The sequence below is a fragment of the Periplaneta americana genome, chromosome 5 (genome assembly GCF_040183065.1).
Source record: "Periplaneta americana isolate PAMFEO1 chromosome 5, P.americana_PAMFEO1_priV1, whole genome shotgun sequence".
Lineage (NCBI taxonomy): Eukaryota > Metazoa > Arthropoda > Insecta > Blattodea > Blattidae > Periplaneta > Periplaneta americana.
This window is the reverse complement of record NC_091121.1, coordinates 123,367,720-123,391,079: the sequence shown is the minus strand read 5'-3', so window position 1 is coordinate 123,391,079 and position 23,360 is coordinate 123,367,720. Positions and strand designations below refer to the sequence as shown.

General features: G+C 35.6%; 1 protein-coding gene across 7 annotated transcripts in view; it reads right to left on the bottom strand.

The window, feature by feature from the left end:
• Positions 1-23,360, bottom strand: part of aft (cap methyltransferase 2) — a 500,824-nt gene that overhangs the window by 26,296 nt on the left and 451,168 nt on the right. The window contains exon 13 of one of the 7 annotated variants that reach the window (XR_011332243.1): positions 9,564-9,945. The exons of the other annotated variants lie outside the window; for them this stretch is intronic. The gene's annotated coding sequence lies outside the window, so the exon portion shown is untranslated. The remainder of the gene's footprint in view (positions 1-9,563; positions 9,946-23,360) is intronic. 7 annotated transcript variants of the gene reach the window in all.

The window sequence follows — 23,360 nt, the reverse complement described above, 5'->3', positions numbered from 1 at the left end:
GCACTTTTTCATTGCCAATTTGTCTCGATATAGTTTCTGTGATGTGGATCTACATTAATATGACTCCAGTTACTTTAAGTTTTGTAGAAACTGTTTTGCACTGTTGCGACCTGCCTGGTTATGAGAACCACGAGGTAAAACTTCAGATAATGGGCGTTCCTCGTAGCCTTTTTTCACCCAGTTCCTTACACTACATTCTCCAATGCAAAGTGTATTAATAAACATGGTTTCACAAACCTCAATCCTTTTACCATTAATTAATAAATGAAAATGCAATGTGTAAGATCTATGGGGTGTTTCTGTTGTATCTCTGCAACGTTTAACATTCACATACTCAACATTTGTATTCGTTGTAACCATCTACTAAAATGTCGTACCGGGCAAAAGCTCGCGTGAGAAATTAGTGCTAATTGTTGAATAAAAATAGAATACTGCTGAACACCTCCTGGAGTTACGAGCTTTTGAAGGTTTAATTTTCATGCTCTTGTAATACGAGTTTTTGAAATTACATGGTAGATGCTTGTAGGAGTGACTCAGACGTTCGAGTCTTCGCCAATACATGTAGTGTTATTGCAAAAGCCTGATCATGAAGAAAACGCATTTTTGAGCCAAGGTGGAGTTACGAGGTTTTGTTCGCCATGCGACGATAAGTGAAATAATTTACCTAAATAAATATGTGTTAGTTACATGACATTTGGTTACAAATTCTTCGATTCTAGTTATTTCTATACATTTTTTTATTTTACATAGGTACTAACAGAAAGAACTGCAACCAGCAGTAGAAACTAATTTAAATACTTATGAAAGCTTTTATTTCATACGTTATTTCCATTCGCAAACATCAATAATAATGCAGTAACTATGGTAACATTTTGTATTTTGTACATAATGAATTTGACAATAAAAAATGTTATAGCAAAACAATTTTAACGAAGATCCTATCAATTTTTATATGGTTAACCAGTTGCATTATTAACTAAAAGCAAGTGGATCAACCTATGAAAGTAATTATTGTAGGTTAGCATTTTTATTGGACTAGTGGTGAAATAAGGTCAAAGTGTTTTTTTTTAACATACCAAAGTATTAAATACCATACTGCATTTTGAAGAGCTATCAATTTAAATAACTCCTACGTATGTGATTTATCAATGACAGTTTGCCAATTTATGCTAAAAATACATGCTTAGCGATTCTGTGTTACGAAACAAAACAGAAACTGTGACTTCTCCAGGAAATTAGGGATGTATGGGGTTCCTATTATCATAAGATCTTCTATAATGTAGTAGCTATTTTGCAATGTTTTGGTAGCAATAAGGTGGCATCAGGTTCATCAGAGCGGCTTCACTCCATCCAATGGTATTAAGATGTTTTTGTCTACTCTATGTCTTCTGTGCTCGTTGGGTAATACTAACTGTTCGATTCTCGCCATACGCCATTATAAGTTAATACAAGAAGATTCTCGATTAGTGTAGTGCATGTCAACGTGTTCATCATTCTTCTGGAATGTAATTAAGATAAAATTCATTATTATATTTTAATATTGTGCACTACATTAAATTAAAGTAGCTGTCAATTTTCAGTGTACAGCTGTCAAAAGAAAAAGTGGCTGCTCTCCTGAAACAAAGTTCCCTTCGGGTATCTTCACTACAATTCGGAGACAGGCAATGTTACATGTTGTTGGACCACGTTGCCTGATATCTACAGTTGTAATTGAAGTATTCTGTGTGTTATTCGATAGAGTAATGGTAGCGTTCTGGCCTGTTATTCGTGAGGTCCTGCGTTCGACTACAACCTCGTGCTTTTTATGTTCTTTTCTGTTCTGTTCTTGAGAGAGACAAACCATACATAATGGCTCCTTTCTCTTTTACGATTATTTTAGTAATTAACATCAGGTTCATTAATATATTATGCCATGACTTTATCATTATGATATTGTGGCTGCAAATGGAAAGAAAAAAGATTTTATTCTCAATAAAAATATCTTTCGTGGCATAACTAAAACAAATTTACTGGCGTCGGCCTTAAAACATTCAAACAATTAAGCGTTCAAAAAACAAAACAAAAAGCCACAATTCAATATTCAGTCTATCTTCCTCTTATCTCGATCATCTTGCAGTCGAGTGGGCATGGAATCGACTAGTCTTTGCAAATAGCGACTGTTCTTAGACACGATATTCCAGGCATTCTGAACATACATACATAAGCGTTCTGCCCATGGGCAGGTCTTTCACTGCAAACCCAGCAATCTCCAATCTTTCCTATTTTCTGCCTTCCTCTTAGTCTCCGCATATGATCCACATATCCTAATGTCGTCTATTATTCTTTTCAACCAGAGACCCAACCAATTCCTTTTTCTCTTTCTAATCAGTTTCAGCATCATTCTTTCTTCACTCACTTTTTCAAACACAATTTTATTTCTTATTGTGTCTGTCCACTTCACACGCACCATTCTTCTCCACATCCACATTTCAAATGCTTCAATTCGTTTCTCTTCATTTCGTCGTAATGTCCATGTTCCTTCCCCATACAATGCCACACTCCACACAAAGCACTTCACTAGTCTCTTCCTTAGTTCTTTTTCCAGAGGTCCGCAGAAGATCCTTCTTCTTCTATTAAAAGCTTCCTTTGTTCATGTTTGCAGCTTTTCTTGGGAAGGATAGGCCTAAATGCAGTAACATCCCATTGCTTTCCGCACGCCACTATCTCTTTCGCATCTTATTAGATTCCAGGGGGCCCAAGCATGGAGATGAGGAGAGTGGATTTGACTAATTGGGCCCTCCGGACTTCACCGAAAGTCATGGCAAGGGTTAAATATTAGTTCTATCAGGATGTTTGACCCGATCAGAGACCGGGAAATCCCAATTAGCCTTTGCCCCCCGCATCCTGGACTAGCTTCTACGAATCATCAGAAAGTCTTAGAGTGTGATTGGGCCAATTTTTCCGAAAATGTTTCCACACTTTTGCCCTCATAGCTCAGCGGACGAACGTCGGAATTTAGATGTCAACGTCTCAGGTTCAATTCCTCGTTACTCCTTTTCATTTGATTGTAGTTCAAGATAGTATAATGTAATAGCCTAATACAAAAAGAAAAACTAATACCAGTATTATGCAACTGCATTTTTCCAAACCTAATATTAAACATGTTATTTATATCGCTAAAGAACGATAACAGAATATAAATGATAAATATCGGATTGTTTAATTAATATATTATATAATACGTATTTAATTATCTGAATAAAATAACCTATTTTACAAAGAAAATGGTTATTTGTGTTATAATAATTACTTACATAATATACAGATTATTTATATTGCGAAAGTACAATAATAATATAAATAACTTGAATATTATTTTATAATGCTAATGAAGGAAAACAGAATATAAATGATAACTTGAATATTATTTATATCACTAAAGAACGATAACAGAATATAAAAAACGTGAATATTATTCATATTGGAATTTCACAGATTTATTACAGATGTATTTAAGAAATTGTAGAAGAATAGTAATTAGTAACAGTGTCCTATTTATTCTTCTTGGAGCCAAATTTGTAACTTTTAAAAGTGTGGTTACTATGTTGAAATGTATGTGTTGTAACGGATGCTTGATTTGATATGTATGTGAGTCAGTTATGGGATGCTTGATGTCGTCGCAATGTCGTAATTATAGTTTGATTGTGTTTGTGTGACTATTGTGTATTAATTTATGATGTATGGTACGGAAAGCTGCATATTTGTGTTATAGAAGTGTTATGTATGTGTGTTATTAATGTTTTTGTATGTTTCAAATTGATACCTGATATTTGTTTTGCAATCGAAATGTCTAATTTACGGATTGTTTATGTTTTGTTTACATCGCGTAAGCTAATTTAATTTTCTTTTCCATTTCTCTTTATGCTTATCTTTTTTGTGTACCTATAAAAGTATAGCCCTGACATACATATGTAAAATAGGGCTAACCCCCCATTGGAGATACAATAATAATTATTATTATTCATATCGTTATAAAACGATAACAGAATACAAATGATGACTTGAATTTTATTCATATCTCTAAAGAACGATAACAAAATATAAATAACGTGATATCCATAAAGAACGATAACAATATAAATGATAATTTGAATATCATTTACATCACTAAAGAACGATTAAAAAATATAATGAAAACTTGAAGAAGGCCCGAACCCACAACCTTTGAATCATTACACAAGCACTTTACCGCTGGTCTACGAGGCGCAGATATGGAATATTTTCATAGTTCCGGAACTGCTTGTACAAGCACATGCATCATGTAACATCGCCGCGACCTGAAGTGGACTTTGAAAATATTTGCTGTTCACGAGTGCGGCCACTTTTTTTTTTTTTTGACAACTGTACAAATTATTTATAGACATCATAATGATTTAGAATTGTTATCCCTAGTTCGAACTAGTTTCTCATTCTCATTTTGCCTGTCTTTGAACACGTAGGAGAGTGGCTAAAATGCCAGGGAAATGACATTTCCGTAGTTCTTTACATTTTGTTCCTAAGTTACATAAATTATATATTATATGGTATGTCTACCATTCTTTATTACAATTTAAAACTTATACTACTTCCAGTCAGGACATCATTATTTGAGCTTACGTAGCATATTTAAATAGTATACTGCGACCATAAATAATTAACAACTTATAACTACAGCAACTACTTACAGGATTATTTCACATGCCATAATGAGTAACCGACAGTGAGCATTTGATATGGTATTACCCTATGTATATCTACTGCCTCAGTCGTGTTTTTTACCTGGGAAAATAGGTTTTGATGGTCAATGTCTCAATCATCTCTGCCACCAAGCCCTTTTTCCCCCCACCTTTCTTTCTGAGGTTACAGCATGCAAGCAAAGCAGTGAAGAACGTCTTAGGAAGAAAAAAGAAGTAGAAAGAAGAAAATATGCTCAGATGAAGGTGAGGGCTAGAGAAGATCAAGAATTTTTTGAGGAAATAAAGGATATGTCATGAAAGACCAAAACAGAATAAAAGAGAAACAAATAAAGCTTGTTGGGGAAATAAGGAGAAAGACGACATAAAAGAAAACAATGCATATACAACACTGCCACAATTTGATGAAGAGGAGATATCGTCTTAGTGATAACCCACTTAATTCTGGGAAGAAGAGATGAAATCATCGATGCAGAAGAACAGAAGCATCCAGAAAAAAATCATAGTGAAGAAGAAAAAGAAATTGAGATCAAAGGAAGATCATAATGAAATAATAAAGAAATAAAAAAATAAAGTAGATACATTTAAAAAGAGATTTGCAAGAAAGACAATGAAGTTACAAAATAATCAGTTGACTTCTCATAAGAGATTTGATCAAATTTTGGACAGTGGCCAACACAATATTAAAAGAAAATGTTTGCAGGGTGAAGTATTAAATGAACAGTTTCATAGCCCAATTGAAGAGATGAATGGCTCTGAATCAGAACGGAAAAAGAAATCTATTCTTCAAATAATGCAAGAGAAATTTTTGAAATACTAGGCCTACAGAATGATTAACTCATTTAAGTTTCCAAAAAGGGGTACGATTAACTTCACTCAATGGAAGGGAAGAGAGAAAAAGATCAGATCAATTGAAACTGAAAGAGAGATGTCAATGTTTTTGGAAGAGGATAACTAGCAAAAAAGATTTTATCAAGACCTAATCAACCAGACATCAGATACAACTTTTAGAAGACAATATGAAGAACCTATATAAAGAGTTAAAGAAGGAGAACCTTCACAGAAGAAAGATAACTGGCTATTCTACAATTACTAGATACCTGTCAAAATGGGTAAATATCTTAAATGACAGAGAAAATTATTGTATTAACATGAAAATGTTAGTGCAGGCATTGCATAAATAACAGGTTCTTGATGTTGCAAAACCTAATGAATTCTGATCAAAATGTTGTGATTAAACCAACGAAAATTATTTATTGAGATCATTTAACACCAGCAAAACCAGATATATTAAACTGAACAATGACTTCCAAAAAAATGACACAGGCTTTTACTTCAAGTGACACACCATAAAAGAAACACACAAAGTAAAGGACTGAAAAGACTGTTACGAAAATACCTAAAAATAAAACTGAAACCTCCCTATTAACAACACCTGAAGAATTACAGAAATGTGTGCATGATTATTCTGTTCACGTTGGCAATACTGTTCATCAACAAGAAACTCTGAAACTTCAAAAACAGATAGAAGAACTGTTTTCCGACTCATAAAGGTAGGTTTATTTTATAATACGTAATGTTTGCTTCAGCTTTTTCTTTCTCAGAATCTGTGAATTTTAATACCGAAGTAATATTCTCCTAGTCAGCAGTTGTCCTCACACAAAATCAATAAAACTAAATTTTGATCCAATATTTAACACAGTTATTCATTTGTTCGGCTATGCTCATGACAAGAGACTGGCACTGGTTGGTGAGGTGACACATAACTCTGCATCTCAACTCACATGCGACTGGAGCAGTCTGCTGTTTGCCAACCTTGTTTGGAAAATTTGAACCATATAGAGATAGGGACAATGAAAGAGGAGATAAGGAACATTATAGTAAAACATACGATGGGAGAACTATTTGAAAAACTACAAGGTGGAGAGGTCATCACACCAGGAAAGGACAGCAAGTGATGAAATTAATCAGTCAGCGAGTCACATGAACCAGGAAGAGAGGCCAGTGACCAGAGTAATGCATAGTGAAGCAACAGCAGCAGATGAGGATATCAACAAGTGATTAAGAAGAAACAAGAGGCTTGCACTAAAATAATGATGATGGCATCAGGTAGACAGGGGAGAACAGAAGGATGGCATACAGGAGCTGTGAACAGCAAAAAGAGTTCAGTGAATCCAGCTGGAAGAACAAATATGGGTCAGGAATTACAAAAGGGATCGAGAGATGAAGAAGATACTAAGATAAGAAGTCAAGATTCTGCAAGAACCGGAAGGGATGAAGTAACATTTGTGACACCGAATAGAGGTATGTCAGTGGGAAGAAGTAAGGGACAGGCAAGTTATAACTTAAGACGTTGGTACATGAGTGACAAAACATAGGAAAGTGATAAAGTGAAAACAGTATGCATGTGTGACAAAACTTAGGAAAGTGATAAAGTGAAAAGAGTGATAGTGACAGAAAAGACGGTAAGGCAAGGAAATAATAGTGAAAAAGATAAGATACAAGTAATAACCAATAATCAAACTTTTTACTAGAAAGAGAAAATGTGAAATTTAAAGTTGTTTTTTTGCCTCCCAATGTTGAATTGAATTTACGGCAGAGGGGCACTATGGCCCAGCACTGCGACCTGTTAAGGTCTATTGCGCTAACCCTCAAGCTAGGTGCATTCCCAAACCTACACCGGCTGACTACACTAAGGTTCGCTGCATACCCAGGTGTTGAGCAGGCAACCCCCCCCCCCCAATCCCTAGGCCAGCCCCCTCCGTGCATTGCCAGCCGGCAATCGGAGAATGCTATGGAATGAAGACGAAATGGAGAAATGGTGACAGAATGATGTAAATGCCTAATATGGGGAAAAACGGGAAAACCCCGAGAAAAACCCCAACTGTGACCTTGCCCGCCACAAGTGTCACTATGGATTTTTCAATGAAAAATCCCAGACCTGACAGAGACTCGAACCCGGGCTGCCTGTGTGACAGGTCAGAGGTCTGATCACTCAACCACTGCATGGGTGCTTCCCAACGTTACTTCAGTCCTCCAACTGATGGACCAGGGGGTCATTGAAAGCTTCAAATGTTATTACAGAAAGCATTGCTATGTATGGTTCTGATCAAGGAAGGATATGAAAAAACAATTCAGGAACTGTATAAAGAAATTGACTTGAAGGATGGCAGCAAAAGCTTGGGCTACTGTCAAGGACACTACACTAGCAAAACTTTGGAATAAGCTGCTTCCATTACATGAGTCTATCACTGCACCTGAAGAGCCACCAAACAGCCAATTTTTATCAGAACTGGCTGGACTGATTAAAGACTCTTCAGGATTTGAAGAATGCGACCAGAAAAACATTCAAGAGTGGCTCGAATGTGATGTTGATGATACTGGCTATCAAATATTGATGAATGATGAAATCATTGCCAGTATCATCAGCGACGAAGACCCTTGCAATGACAAGGAAGAGGCTAACAATGATGACTACGCTGAAAAAGGATCATCCAGTGAGAAAGCTTTTCACTGCCTTGAAACGGCTATGAAGTGGTTAGAACAACAAGAAGAATGTGATGCTGTCCAATAGCTGTCTTTAAAACGTTCGCGAGATTTAGCAGCAAAAAAAAAAAAAAAAAAAAAAAAAGTCTCAGCTCTGAAGCAAAAAAAAAAAAATTTTTTTTCTGAACTTCTTTTCCTAAATTGTAGGCTTACTTTAATGGCCATTTTGAACTTGTCAAACTAGGCTAGTCAGTTCTCTGTGTTATTTGTAAGATGTATGATACAAAATATATATGTACAGTTTTGTTTTTAATATCAGAGTTTCTTTGTTTCATACTGCTCCTATAACATGGTACAATTTCTTTTTATAAATGATCGTTTATCCGAACACCCTCCTATCCCCAATTGTTTTGGATAATCAATGCTCTACTATAATTTCCAAATTTTCACCAAATGTCACGGTGGAAAACATTCTATTACTAAGTTTCTCTAAAGCAGCCCTGGGTATAAAGGGGAAGAAAAAAGGAAAGGCTATCCCCGCCCTATCCTTCCTGCTTCAACGCTTCAGAAACGAACACATAGTAAAGCACTGTGCATCAGTGGTGGAGTTTAGGCAACCAGCAAGAGCTGAAAGCTATTATGCATGCCTTATACAATCCGTCACTCACCAATGATCAGTCCGATACATAACTGTCTCTGCCAGGAAACATGGAATGGGGAGTTAAGTAGTAGTATCTCAATTGAGGTATTAATGCTCAGGCCTGCTCTAAAGAGTGCATCGTAATTGATTACATTTGACTATAAATAAATAATAAACTTAATTAACTATGCTAAGTGACACATTAAACATTATTTTTAAGTCATATGTTGAAAATAATTTACAACCGAGCATTCACTGAGCTTAATGAGCCTTCAGAACAACCACATGCTCACAGCTTGACTTCAGAGGGAAAGAGAACTGAGAGCTGTAAAGCAGTGGTGGCTCTGGACGAATTAAACAGATGACTCGCCAAATATCCACATTCCGTAGAAACAAATATATTGTTGTTGTTGTTATCTAATGCCGGGCTTTGGCAATGAAGCCATTAGTGTTAGAAACAAATATTATTACTATTATTATCATTATTATTATTATTATTATTATTATTATTAATATACGTAGCCTACAGATCGAGTATGAGTACAGAATGGCAACAATGCAAGCAGTGAGAGAATGATGTTAAGCGATGGTTGAACTGTGAGAGGAAAGAAACCGGGCGAGAAATACACACTTACAAAACAGATACCATTCACTATATCACGATAAAAAGGTTGAAAGAAAAATTGCTACTGATTACTACTTCAGCTACTTGGTAATTGACTCACCTTATTGTTTATATATCAAGTCGATTTTTCTATTTTTCATCTTCGCGAAGGCATCTATGATGTCTTCGTAGAAGGGCCTAGTTTTCATCAGTTCATTGAGTACGTCCTTGTGAATGGAAATAGGAGCCAATGATGTCAATCTGCTATTGCCTAAGCAGTTTCGGAGATAAGTTTGATCCCTTTTAAACACTAGAAACTTCGTTCTGCAGAACAACTAGTGGACGGAATTGTAATAGCAAGGCTGAACAGTTTGTAGGCTATGCATCTGTGAAGACGTCGTCCATCTGATTATCTTAAGGCTTCAATAATACTTCGAGATTAAAACCTTCGTAAGCCTTATCTTGGTAGATCAAGGTAAGTTCGTTCCTTAGTCGTTCTGTATCTGGAAATTGTTTTGGATAGCAGAACATTAAATTATTTAAAGCATGAAATGAGAATACTTAGGAGTATTCTTGAAATTTGGAACTATCAACAAGCTTTAGAAATTTTAAATTTTGAATATCATTAAACAGTTCATTTCCGACATTACATTATCCAATATTTCATAAAATAGGCTTCAGGTTTTGTTTGTACTGTTCTAAAGACATATTCCGCATTTCAGAATGGGCTTTCACTTTTGATGAAGTGGATTCAATAAGGCGGTTGAAAGTATCGTCATTTCTCTTCCTGTTCAAAGCATCTATACTTACTTACTTAGTTACAAATGGCTTTTAAGGAACCCGCAGGTTCATTGTCGCCCTCACATAAGCCCACTATCAGTGACTATCCTGTGCAAGATTAATCCACTCTCTATCATCATATCCCAACTCCCTCAAATCCATTTTAATATTATCTTCCCATCTACGTCTCGGCCTCCCCGAAGGTTTTTTCCCTTCCGGTCTCCCCACTAACACTCTATATGCATTTCTGGATTCGCCCATACATGCTACATGCCTTGCCTATCTCAAACGTCTGGATTTAATGTTCCTAATTATGTCAGGTGCAGAATACAATGCGTGAAGTTCTGCATTGTGTAACTTTCTCCATTCTCATGTAACTTCACCCCTCTTAGCCCCAAATATTTTCCTAAGAACCTTATTCTCAAATACCCTTAATCTCTGTTCCTCTCTCAAAGTGAGAGTCCAAGTTTTACAACCATACAGAACAATTGTTTTATAAATTCTAACTTTAAGATTTTTTGACAGCAGACTAAATGACAAAAGCTTCTCAACCGAATAATAACACGCATTTCCCATATTTAATCTGCGTTTAATTTCTCCCGAGTGTCATTTATATTTGTTACTGTTGCTCCAAGATATTTGAATTTTTGCATCACTTCGAAGGATAAGTCATCAATTTTTATGTTTCCATTTCGTACAATATTCTGGTCATGAGACATAATCATATACTTTGTCTTTTCGGGATTTACTTCCAAACCTATCTCTTTACTTGCTTCAAGTAAAATTTCTGTGTTTTCCCTAATCGTTTGTGGATTTTCTCCTAGCATATTCACATCATCCACATAAACAAGAAGCTGATGTAACCCATTCAATTCCAAACCCAACTTTCCTAATGGCATACTCTAGAGTAAAGTTAAAAAGTAAAGGTGATAGTTCATCTCCTTGCTTTAGCCCACAGTGAATTGGAAAAGCATCAGATAGAAACTGGCCTATACGGATTCTGCTGTAAGTTTCATTGAGACACATTTTAATCAATTGAACTAGTTTCTTGGGAATAACAAATTCAATAAGAATATTACATGAAACTTCTCTCTTAACTGATTCATATGCCTTTTTAAAATCCATGAATAACTGATGTGGTACTGTATCCTTATACTCCTATTTTTTCTGCAATATCTGTCGAATACAAAAAATCTGATCAATAGTCGATCTATTACGCCTAAAACCGCACTGATGATCACCAACAATTTCATCTACGTATGGAGTTCAAAGCATCTATTGTATTGTGAATCATGTTTGCACAGAATCCAATATTTAACGATTTCTTTTGCAATATGTTGAATAAGATATGAGTCAGATCAAATATTTCTTTAAAAGCAAAAGCCAGGAACACAAATTCAAAATTACTAAACTTATTTATGAATCTCTCAGTCTGACGAATAGATGTTGAATCACCAATTTTCATATGTTCAAATACACGTATCTTTCCATCCCACTTTAAGATCTGCGAAACTGAGGACCACTTAGTATCTGTTCCTGTAGGTATCAAGAATGTAAGACCATTGGCTAGAATGGTGGAAGAAACCTGCTATCCAACTTACGTTTGGAAAAAAAAAAAAAAAAAAAAAGCGGCACTTCTGAATTCTATCACAACTTTGTTGCAAAACTAGATTAAGACTTTGCACAAAGCAGTGAACAAAGACTGCCTGGGGTGCAACATCTTTCACCTTCTTTTAGAGACTGTTGAAATGCCCGGCCACAAGTGCGGCACCAGCACAACACTGTCCCACAAGTAAATTTGTATTCAAATTCTGATAATGTGTCATCAAGTAGTTGAAAAAGTACGGTCGAAGTATGGTCTTCACTAACATCATGGAAGCCCAACAATCTTTCAGCTACACTTCCACAAGAATTCACATATCGCAGAATTAAAGAGCAATGTGTGTTTTTTTTTTTAATATCAGTAGTGACATCTACCTGCACCGACAAAATTGTGCGTCCTTAATTTCATCATTAATAGAGCTCCTAATATAATCGGAGATACACTCGGTAATTTCATTTTGTATTGTTTTTTAATGCCCTGTAAAAACAGATTTTATGTTTAAATAGTGGTTTTGAATTTCTATGGGACTTCCTTCGATATATGAATTCAAAAGTTCCTTAAAATTACCCTTATTTCAAGAATTCTCGCTTTCATTATGACTGCGAAAAACCATTTCTTGTTTACTGAAAAACAAAGCAGCCCTAATCGGATATTGTATGAAAAGTCTATTAAGCCTAACATTCTCATTATCTTTTACAATATGTAGTCGTAAATTTTTCTGAAGAGTGTCTGCAATTTTGTTAGTATTTTTTCCTAGCTCTCTTAATGCGACACAATTCCGTAAACGTTCTAGAGAGCTTCATGTTTTCGAAATGCTTGGGTAATAGTGTTTAAGTCCGCCACACCATTGTTGTTCCACGCACCATTTACAATGCCGACAAGCAAACACAACCAACAGTACAATTTCTGGTAATAGCTACTACCACACAACCATTTATATTCTTCATATCAACGAGATTTAAATTTCCTGGTATAAGTTTTTGAACCTGCCCCACTGCAAAGTTTTTCTAAACACAACACTGGTGTTGGTCTACCAACATTTAACACGTTGCGTTTGTCGTCATCTTTCCACAAAGAAAAGGGTGTCTGGCATAGGCAGAGGGAGAACCATTTCCTTGGGGGGGCAAAGCATAACCATAGAATCCCCATGTAACGGGGTTATGGGGGACATCATTTACCTCCTCATTTGACCGTTGTACAGTATATCGCAATATGATCATTTAATAAAGGTAATTTCGGGGAACATGTTTCTTGGTGTTACATTCATATCCGCGATGTTCAGGGCTTGAACTATAGGTCTACTACAAATTATGGGCATAACTTAAAACAATCTATTTTTTTTCTCTCTCGTAATTACAGAAACACACGCATACATCAATAAAACTATGTAACAGTTCTAACAGAAACTTTTTTCTATGAAGCTTACCTTCCTGAAGATAACGCAGGACATATTGTTGAATCTTACATGGACTGTAAACACCGCTGCATTAAATGAAAGGCAGGTATGTTGTGGAATAACTTTGCATTATTTAATGGAGAATCAAACATCGTAAAGCTTCAATGGATCTATGGAATACAATAAATGAACAACTACTACTATTATTATTATTACTACTATTGTTATTAACTGTTATTACAATTACTGAACTATAAGATAGTCTTATTACAAGCCGATTTAGAATAAAATAGCAATATTAGCCATTTTGGTTCAGCTGGCCAGTGATTAGATGTTGGTGATTCTGTTACATTTGAATCTAATAAACACACAAGCCCTTTGTTATGCCACAAATCATATGTGGTATTCATATTGTGGTTAACACTTCATTTAAACTGATAAATCATTACACACTCCTTGGGGAGTAAAATAATAATAATAATAATAATAATAATAATAATAATAATAATAATAATAATAATAATGGATACCTGTAAAATACTGTATTAGTCATAGGATATGCCAACTGTTTTGTCTGACTGTCTTCGTGCTTCTACTTCTGTTTTCAACATGAATGAGAGTGAAGGTGGTAGAGAATTTTGTTTTCACATTGAAATTTAGTTTCCTTTGTTGCCAATGTATTTATAGTTTCATTTCTTAGTAAACCAACATACAGAATTTTAGCATGTAAGTTTTCATGACCAGCATCAATGGAACAAGGATTTTCCGGGCTGAGAGGCCATGGTCTACTGGTGGTGTTGCTACCAGATGTTTTGTCTATTGCTGCAGCAGACATCTAAAGTGGCAGAGGTACATGCAGACGAAGTGATCTCCTCGGTGTACCAGAGGCAACTAATACTGTGACTGGATGTATGTCAGAATTTATGGGAAGGGGGTGGTGTGGTTTACTGTTGTCTGTGCACTCACATTGAACCATCAAGCGTGGATCGCACAGACAATAGTAAACCATGCCCCGCTCTCTGCCCTATAAATTCTGACACACAACAGTCGCAGTATCAGTTGCCCCTGGTACACCGAGAACATCACTTTGCCTGCGTGTACCTCACCACTGAAGATGTCTGCCGCAGCACTAGATGAAAAATCTGGTCGCAACACCACCAGTAGAACATGGCCTCTCAGCCTCAAAAATCCTTGTTTCATTAACATGCATGGACATTAACTACTGAATGGATATTTTCTCTTGAAGCGTTTCTAGTGCTTTCAGTTTTTTTATACTGTTTGAAAGTAATGGTTGTATTTCTGTCTTTGAATCTCCTATTGGTGCATTTTTTGGGTTGAAGGTTTCCTGTCTCGGTAACAATGTGTACCACTACGTGATATAAGACACTCCTGATCCTACTTTTACCTGATCCTTTTATTTTGTAGTAGTTTGTAATTCTTGCAGTTGTGTCAGATTTGTTTGATGTTGTATTTTTTAATTACATGTATTCACATAAAAGGAGTTCACTCTTGAAATGTGCTCAAAAAGAAACAGAATCTCTAAATACCCTCAGTTAATAAAAGAAAAATCTTATTAAATGTCATATTGATTTTCAAAATTTAAAAAAATAAACTGGTTTTAATTAAATTCTGTGCAAAACAGTATACATCAAATTAATAATAAATGAATGAATGAAAATATCAATTAAGCTTATAGAAAATATCATAATCAGTCATCACATAATAATCAAACACACTGTATGTAAACACAAAACATATAAATACTTACTCACAAATGGCTTTTAGAGAGATCCCGGACATTCCTGAGCAAGATAAATCCAGTCCTTACCATCATATCCCACCTTCCTCAAATCCATTTTAATATTATCCTGCCATCTATGTCTCGGCCTCTCAACTAATACTGTACAGTGTAATCCTTCTTAACCAGCACCAATGGAACCAGGCAAGTTCCGCATACGAGATTTTGCCAGATAATTGAATAAGTATTTAAAAAAATTACCTGTTCGTATTTTCTGATAGCAACTTGTTGAAACTGCAGTCATATGAAGCTTATTTCTCACTCACTTGATCATAACTAAATAACATAAAACTGTGTGGATTTTCTTAATTAAAACACATCACTTAACACAAAAATACACTAATTTTAGGTTCGAATATTCGCTGCATATGTAATATCATTAAGAATATTTAAAATACCTACAAATATGTAAAATTAAATTCAGTTATAATGACACTAACATAGTAGTTTGTGAACATATAACTTTTTTCAGCATCTAAATAGCAAGGAAAAAAATATGTAATTACATACATCCCAGCTCTACTGATAATGGACAGGGAGATTCTTTAGTTTTTAAGCACCTTGGATTTCGGTATTTTCCCATCACTCTCAATGTCACTTTGTGTGTAACTGCAGCATTTCCGCATACCATAACAGTTACATGATCATTGCTTTGTTTGAAGCCCTTAGGCGAGGTTTCCGTTGCACACACCAGTATTGTTGTAGGAAGAAACCAGTCTCATCAGTATTATATATTTGTTCCACACTAACATTACTCTCAGACACAATTTTCTGGAACGGATTAATAAACTGACTTCGTCACCACTCCTTTGTTCACCGGACATGTCTAGTTTTCAGATTCTGTGTCTCTCTTTGAATCTGTTAAGCCACCCAACGAAAAATCCACACTTGCCTTGCAGTTTCATTTCCTGGTGCAATTTCTTGACTTTTTCTTGTAGCATCGGCCCAGAAATGCACATTCCCTCAGATATTTTAATTGTGAACCATTCATATAGAACATGATCCAATTCTTCACAGTGAGACTGATGTAGCCTACAGTTTTCTGATTTTCTAAACTTTCGTAGATTCATTGTTACTTACGAATCACCGAAGTTGACTGCCTGTTTCTTTTGTACAAAGTTGAACTTCCAACTTCATATTAGTTTCTTAATTTGGATCTACTAACGCCTCTTTCCATTTTCTCGAGTAATTCAAGCTTTTGCTTCAGTGTGAGAATGTTCCTCTTGCGCTTAACGGTAGTACTGTAGCCATGATGCTATCTATCACACAAATGAAATTTTTACACGCTGTAGGAACATAGAATTCCATACTTTCCTATTTAGACTCATTCAACACTCCCTCAAAATGGGCCAGTTCAAGTGGTAAATTTAGAGACAACATCACTGTGCATTGTTTGTAAGACCCAAGTGGCAACTTACCAATGCTACCCTATCTACCCCAGGGACATAATGGGTTTTCTGTCTCTGTTTTCATGCATAAACAATGTAAAGAGTAAACATAATATGCTGCATGTGCAATTCACGAAAACCACTCACATTTTCATCCAACTCTTCCCTTTTGCATGAATGACTATTTTTTTTTTTGCCCTAGCCAAAAGTGCCATTGTTTTGGTATTGCCAGTTATTTGGGTGCTGGATACGAGGGATTTTACTGTATATTCATTTCTGGATTCGCCCATATGTACTACATGCCCTGGCCATCTCAAACATCTGGATTTAATATTCCTAATTATGTCAGGTGAAGAATACAATGCGTGTAGTTCTGCAATGTGTAACTTTCTCCATTCTCCTATAACTTCATTCCTCTTAGCCCCAGATATTTTCCTAACCACCTTATTCTCAAACACCCTTAACCTCTGTTCCTTTCTTAAAGTGAAAGTCTAAGTTTCACAACCATACAGAACAACTGGTAATATAACTGTTTTATAAATTCTAACTTTCAGCTTTTTTAAGAGCAGACTGGATGACAAAAGCTTCTCAACAGAAAAATAACAGGCATTTCCCATATTTATTCTGCATTTAATTTCCTCCTGAGTGTCATTTATATTTGTTACTCTTGCTCTGAGATATTTTAATTTTTCCACTTTTTCGAACGAAAAATTTCCAATTTTTGTATTTCCATTTTGTATTATGTTCTGGTCATGAAACATAATCATATACTTTGCCTTTTCGGGATTTACTTCCAAAGCTATCTCTTTACTTGCTTCAAGTAAAATTACCGTATTTTCCCTAATAGCTTGTGAATTTTCTCTTAACATACTCTCCTCACCTCCATGCTGGGGCTCCCTGAGATCTTTTAAGATGTGAAAGAGAGAGTGGTGTGCGGGAAGCTACCACATTTATCTTTCCCAAGAAAAACCGCAAACATAGCATGATGAGTCTTTCCATGGTAAAAGATTCTGGATGTAAACTATCCCCCCATTCGAAGAAATGCAATGATTGTTGGAAATACATTATTCCAACCAAATAAACGAAGAAGATATGCATGGATATGCCCAAGGGACGAAAGCAGATATCAGATAGACCATATACTGGTACAGGAAAGATTCCGAAATTGCTTAAAAAATGCGAAGACTTTACCAGGAGCAGATATTAACTCAGACCATGTTCTACTGATAGGTGAAGTAGATATTCGTCTGAAGAAAATAAGAGGAAGATAGGTGACGAAGAAATTTGATATGGAGAAACTGAAGAACAAAGAGGAAAGAAGAAAATTTGAAGCAAATTTTCAAGATAAAGCCATTACATTAGAATCCACACCTGAGAATAGTAATGAGTAGGCCTACTGGATTCATCTAAAAAGCTGTATACAGAAAATAGCAAAGAAACAATAAGATACTGAGAAGGAGTGAGAATGAAGAAACCTTGGGTCATACGGAAAATGTTGGAGAAGATGGAGGAAAGAAGAAAATGGACAAAACATCAACACAGAAGAAACAAGAAGAAACTACAGGAAAGTAAACAACTAAAAGTAGAAACTGATAAAACAAAAGAAAACTAGATGAAAGAGAAATGTGAAGAAATAGAGAATCTAGAGAGAAAAGGAAGATATGATTTAATGTACCGTGAAGTAAAATGTTTGGATTCCACAAACAAGAACAGGAAATCCATGTGGTTGATAGAGGATGACAATGGAAATGAAATAAGTGACAAACAAGGAATACTGAACACATGGACGAAATATGTAGTAGAGTTATATGACACAAGAAATCGTCCAGATAAGTTAGCCATAGAAGACGAAGCAATCATATCAGAAGACAAAAAAGGATTTTCTATTTTAAGAGAAAATAGTTGAACTAGTGCTTAAGGAAATGAAGAATGGGAAAGCAACAGGAGTTGATGAGTTAGTAAAATGCTTAGGTGAAGACAAGAAGGAAATTCTATCATTATCCAAGGAAATAAATGAGAAAGGTGAATGGCTTGAAGATTTTACAGAGACAGTTTTGCTGCCAATACCGAAGAAAAATAATGCCAAGAAATGTAAAGAGTTCAGGACAATCAGCCTGATATCAATGCTAGGCAAAAATTCTCCTGCGAATACTAAATCGACGTTTATATTCTAAGGTGAAGAAACAGTTGGAAGAAGAACAATTTGGCTTCAGGAAAGGAAAAGGTACAAGGGATGCAATTCGACTACTACGGACAATCGGTGAAAGATACCTAGAGAAGAATAAAGAAGTGTATGTAGTATTTGTGAACTTAGAAAAGGCGTTTGACAGAGTGGATTGGAACAAACTGATCGACATCCTGAAGAAAATAAGTGTGGATTGGAAAGACAGGAGGCTGTTCAGAAACCTTTAAATGAAATAACGAGTCAAAGTCAGGATAGGAGAAAAAATGTCGGAAGAAAGTGAAATAGGGAGAGGAGTACGAGAAGAATGTCCTTTATTATCTACCCTGTTCAACATCTACTTGGAGGATTTGGTGAAGGACTGTTTCTAGAGCATGGGAGAGGTGAAAGTAGGAGGAAGAAGAATAAATTGCATAAGATTTGCTGATGATATGGTGTTGTTAGCAGAAGAGGAGACGATACTAAGAGATATGCTACTGGAACTAAATGACAGCTCTGAGCAGTATGGGATGAAGATAAATGCAAAAAAGACGAAGACCAGGGTTGTTGGAAGAAAAATAAAGGAGGTAAACTTGCGAATTCTAAATGAAACAGTAGAGCAAGTGGACAGCTTCAAATACTTGGGATGTACCATAAGCAGTATCATGAGCTGCAGCCAGGAAGTCAAAAGAAGGACAGCAATGGCTAAGGAAGCTTTAAACAGAAAAAAGAGCATCTTCTGCGGACCTCTGGAAAAAGAACTAAGGAAGAGACTACTGAAGTGCTTTGTGTGGAATGTGGCACTGTATGAGGCAAAAACATGGACATTACGACGAAGTGAAGAGAGGCGAATAGAAGCATTTGAAATGTGAATATGGAGAAGAATGGAGCATGTGAAGATAAGAATAAGAAATGAAGCTGTGTTGGAAAGTGTGGGTGAAGAAAGAATGATGCTGAAACTGATCGGAAAGAGAAAAATTGGTTAGGTCACTGGCTGAGAAAAAAGTGCCTACTGAAGGATACACTGGAAGGAATGGTGAACAGGAGAAGAGTTCGGGGCAGAAGAAGATATTAAATGATAGACAACATTAAGATATATGGATCATATGTGGAGAGCAAGAGGAAGGCAGAAAATAGGAAAGATTGGAGAATGCTGGGTTTGAATGAAAGACCTGCCCTTTGGCAGAATGCTTATGTATGTATGTATGTATGTATGTATGTATGTATGTATGTATGTATGTATGTATATTCACATCATCCAAATAAATAGGCAGCTGATGTAACCCATTCAATTCTAAACCTGTTATCCTGGACTTACTCAATAGGATATTCTAGAGCAAAGTTAAAAAGTAAACACACAACACATATAATACGGTACAAAAATATACAATTTCTGATTTAAGAAAAGTTCACTTGTAATGATCCTGCAAATTAATTATGGTGATGGGAAAGAATAGACTAAACCTCACGATGCCATTTTAACTGTATATTACTGCATTCTCTTTAACATTCTTTTTTAAACCTCGTGAAATTATTGACATGTATATATGATCAAATACCTCGAACAATTTTTATGAATTATGCCTATCAATACAATAAACATTCAAACGTTCACTGTACAGAGGAGTGCAGAATACTGTATGTCCGAACACAAGAACAAGGTTTGAGGGAAATCAAAGCAGTCCCGGGGAAATTTAGTTTAGTTTCTTACTCAACAAGAGTGTCGGTGACACTGGTCATATTGAAAGTTAACAATCATACTTCGGTGTTATTTTAAGTGGTGTTGTCTATTAATTTGTGATTAGTGAAGTCGAGCCCCTACAGTCGAGGCTGTGCAGAAGTTTAGAGAAGGGACAAGTTGAAGCTTGCGTCCACCGCCATGCTTTGGGAGAAGCACCGACCAGCAAACGGCTGTATTATGCAATGTTGAATGTTTAATATATATGTTTGGTGTCTCTCATAAATCAATCTGAATGGATAAATGAAAAAAAATCCTATTAACATTTAAAGCGACCATGTTTATGGACATAATCAAGCTTAGTTACCATTAGTTTAACATGAAATGAAAGAAAACTGTAACAATTTGATACCATAACCAAAGATGTTGTATAGTTATTTGACAACATATAGAGCGTCATAAATACAAATTCATATTGCAGTAGTAGTTCAGATGAAAAGAAAATTATTAGTATTAACTATTATTAATAAAACACTGCCTGTGTAAGACATTACATTAGGCCTATATCGTAAACACATGTTTGCTTTGATGTGGACGAGAAACGAACAATTATTATTATTTATCTGCTTCCATATCACATAATATACACCTGTAAAATAAAAACACATACCTAATGTTTTAGTTTGAAATATAAGTAGGGCTACCATGCATTAGCTTATTATCACAGCTGTAGTAAGAAATAAACGTCACATGCATGAATTAGTCATATAATAGAACTCAGGCCTAGTGTACAGAACATCTTGCCTATTTATTCATTATTATTATTATTATTATTATTATTATTATTATTGACTCCGTTAAATGTTGTCTTACAACATGTCGTGTTATACTGGTAACTTTAAGTAGTGTGCTGACATCTGCTCTTTATGTAATACTTTCTCTTGAGCCGTGCCCGCCATCACAGCCGTTCACCTAGTACGTTACTTCATCCGTCAGAGCGCTCTCAGACGTTACAGTATAGATAGCACTATGAATCCTATCATTTTTCTTTTCCAAATTATCCTATTGGCCAGTTGATTACGTCTCACGAGGGGAGAGGGAGAGTGAGTTTACTTGGTCACGGGCAGTTATAGATAACATCACTCAGGTCTCGCACGCCGTATAGTTAACATCACTCAGGTCTCGTACGCCATATAGATAACATCATTCAAGACTCGACGTCGTAGTTAACATCACTTAGCAGTTGGAAGCCGTATGGGTAACAGTACTTAGGAGTTGCAACCCGTATTCATAGTTTTCATTCAGGCAATTGACGTGTATTCGACAAGTGGAGCTCGAACTGTTTTCAATTCTCGTAACTTAAGTTTATCATGATAGATTGTTCGAGAACAGTGCGTCACTATATTTCTTTTGTATATTTGCACATTACATGGAACTTTGTTTCAGATGTATATCTTGTCATTTAGCGTGCTTACAACTTGTGCCAGATTTCTATCAGTGGAGTAGGTAAATGTGCGTCGTGATATTTTTATTTTCGATTGTATGTGTTTGAGAGATTGTAGTGGATCGTACTTTGAAATATCGCTTGCTAGTGATACGTCTTGGGGGCAAGTAATTGTGATTGCGTCGAGTAATATATTATGTGAGATATATATATATATATATATATATATATATATATATATATATTTGAGGTATATTGTATTGGGGATCACGTGATGAAGCATAAGTTGATATGTGAGGTTTGATGATTGAGGATTACGTGATGAGATATGTCTTGATATGTGAGGTTTTGATGTTCCAAGACGGTTTGTGTGATAGAGCAGCGATTACGATCTTTGGGTTACGTTCTATTTGACGTTGTTATGAACTAGAATAGTATGGGCTTTGTATTATTGTTCTAGTATTTTTCCTACTCCAGTTTGATTTATTGGTTCCCATTGCCGCTATTTCAGGAATCGAGTGCATTGAGTTTCCATTGCTATTTAAACGATCATTGAGATCGAAATTATCGTCTGTTTCTTATATAACGTGTATCTCTCTCTCTCTCTCTCTCTCTTGGGCATTGTTTATTGTGAAGTACATAGATTTTGTGTCAGTGCAATCTGCACAGTTCATGCGAGGTCTATGTGGAATTGGTAATGTATAGTGATCAGTTATGTGATGCCTTATACTGGGTAAAGTCTTTGTGTTATTGAGTTTATATATATGTTCAGTTTGGTTAGTCAGATTGTATGGTATCTGTGATTGAATGGGTCATGTTCTGAGTTAGTGTACTGACTGGGCGTTGTGTTGAGATTCATATCTAGATGGTTAATATATATATTCAGAGTGTTTTCATGACTAGATGGTTAACAGGTCAGTCATTGATTATTGAGAGATGGCCATATTAGATTGTATTATGACCTATAAGTATGTTTGCCCAGTCTAGTAATACTTTCACGATTCAGATACAGATATCGTTGTGATACTAGTTCAGATTAACTTGTGTTATTTTCATTCGCTTATTTCATATTTCTTTGTTATCTCATTTACCATTCTCGTATATTGTTATTTATTATTGTTAATTATATCTGTTATACAAATTCACACTATTTATTTCTAAAAGTCTTCCACTGCGCACATCTAATCTTCCAATGTACCATCCACCTGGCGATAACAGCCACTATAAGAAATGTAGAGGAGTGGATGATCGTACACCTCGCACCACCTCCCTTCTCAAATGGTAGCAGAGCGTGGTTTTAAATGGTTTAGCGTGGTTATAAATGGTTTACTGTGGTTATAAATGGTTTTGAGTGATTAATGGTTATATATGATTCTTTTTTTTTTTTTTTGGTGCTTAGGATTTGATATTGTGGTACTTGTAAATTTCTTCTGGCTGTTTTCGATCAACTGTTTGCATCTTTGCAACACACTTTTGAGGTTCTTTGGATTGATTGTTGATAATAGTGTGAATTTGTTGAATTTTGATAATTTCCTTTTGACTTGAGATTTATTTGACATATCTTTGTTCAAGTATGAAGGATTATTTTGTTCAAATTGGTTGGTGTTGGGACCTCTCGAAGGCCACGTTGATTTTGGAGCTGGAGCGTGCTGGCATATCTACGGATGGTA